This window comes from Galeopterus variegatus, unplaced genomic scaffold (genome assembly GCF_000696425.1).
Source record: "Galeopterus variegatus unplaced genomic scaffold, G_variegatus-3.0.2 Scaffold16274, whole genome shotgun sequence".
NCBI classification, from domain to species: domain Eukaryota; kingdom Metazoa; phylum Chordata; class Mammalia; order Dermoptera; family Cynocephalidae; genus Galeopterus; species Galeopterus variegatus.
Window position 1 is genome coordinate 12600 of NW_007742385.1, and position 1767 is coordinate 14366.

General features: G+C 55.4%; 1 protein-coding gene across 2 annotated transcripts in view; it reads right to left on the reverse strand.

The window, feature by feature from the left end:
* The window catches only part of SERPINB1 (serpin peptidase inhibitor, clade B (ovalbumin), member 1), a 9106-nt gene extending 7698 nt beyond the window's left edge, over positions 1 to 1408 (reverse strand). Inside the window, exon 1 of one of the 2 annotated variants that reach the window (XM_008564043.1) lies at positions 1364 to 1408. The gene's annotated coding sequence lies outside the window, so the exon portion shown is untranslated. Of the gene's footprint in view, positions 1 to 939; positions 975 to 1363 lie in introns of those variants that run through there. The other variant, XM_008564042.1, reaches the window with a different exon arrangement.
* Positions 1409 to 1767: the final 359 nt, after the last annotated feature.

Genomic DNA, 1767 nt, shown 5'->3' on the forward strand with positions numbered 1-1767 from the left:
CTTGTACCTTCTCCCCTCTTTGTTTCTGTGTTTCCCATATGCACATGTGTGGTACCAGGCTGGCCAAGGGCTCAGCAGTAACACAGGATCAGGCCCAGTATGTGGTTGGGCTCCCACCTCACACAGGTGAGTCCGGGGAGAGCCCAAGCCGTGGCACTGCCGCCTGGGCACAGCCGCCCAGCACTCGGTGCTCCAAACCTACTAAGTTTGGGAGCACACGCGTTTCTGACCCTTTGGTTCAAGTTTCTGCTTCATTTGGACACTAAATCCATTGCCTACATTTACCTGAAATAGGAGCATTTCTATACAAAATCATAGCTACCTACTTCACCTTAAAAGACATGCCAGCAAAGACATCATTATAATTGATTAATCACTGTCTTCATGTTTGAGATTCAGTCGCTGTTTAAGAGGCCGAGTGTGCACAGTCTCAGAGCTGGCACAGGACACGAGAGTTTGAAAACCCACTTCTGGTTTGGAGCTGCCCAATCTGTGAATCGCTGTTTGCTCAAATAAACTCTTTAAATTAGAAAAAGAAAGAAAGAAAGAAAGAAAAGCCAACACAGTCCAGCGTCAGGCATGCTGGCCGGTAAGGGAGGTGGGGACAGGCGTCCTCCCTTCCTGCAGGACCCCAGCTCGGTCACACACTGAGCCACCTCGATCTCCTCCGTCAGAGCCTGAACTCCCCACGTACAGGCAGAGAACAGTGCGGGGCTGCTCAGCGTGAGCACAAGTTGGATTCTACTGTCCTAGGAAAGTCGTCGGGATCGCACTGTCCCCCCTTGCCCCCTGCTGTGGCGGTCAAAAGGAGAGGCGGCCCGTCCTGGGGCTGCCTGGAAACCGTCACACAGGGATCAGGAGGGGAGTTCCTGGAGGAAGGAAAACGTTCCGATCTCAGGTGCCCAGGCCACCCCCGTGCGCGGCCCGGCCCCGCCTTACCCGCAGGCGCAGGGCTCTGAGCTGCCTGCAGGTCTGCGAGGAAGAGGCCCTTATAGCCGCAGAAGGGGAGTGTCGCCCAGGCGGGCCCTTCCCTGGTGACGGCTACAAGTCCCGCCTGCGAGGGCTGGCGCAGTAGTAGAAGCAGATCTGAGCGTGGCCTCCACGCAGTCCCTCCTCAGGGGACCCGCACCTTTCTCAGTTCATGCCTTTCCCCAGATCTCTTTGCATGACCTGATCGACTAAGGTGAGAATGACTGAGGTGACATATTGTGTCACCTCTTAGAGGGCAAATGGTTCTGAGTCCCAGCTATATACTCCACACTCAGAGGTGGGGGGTTGGGAGGGAGGAAGCAAACTGAGGGCTTTTGCATAGGGAAAGAGAGGGTCCTCCAGGGAAAGATAAAACAGAATCAGATCCACACACCTGCTCTCTGCCTCCATGATGTCACCTCATTGCTGCACCCTCCATGGCGGTGGACAGGTGAAAGGGGCCAAAAGCTGGTGAAGCCTCTTCTGCAAGGGCCTTGATCCCACTCAGAAGGGAGGAGCTCTCATGACCTGATCACCTCCTAACGCCCCACCTCTGAATACTGTTGCATTGGGGATCGTTTCCACATGAGTTCTGAGGGGGACACAACCATCAGACCACAGCTATCCAACCCCAGCCCCTCCCTCCTGCTTTCCATCTCCCACGTTCCCTTCCCTCACCCCCCTCTGTAAAAACCCCCCAGTAACCCTGAGTCTTTGAGGTGGCTTTAGTCTGGCCACTCCCCTTCAAGTTTGCTGGAGAGACGGGACAGCCCAACATCTCTCCTCGGGTCACTGGTG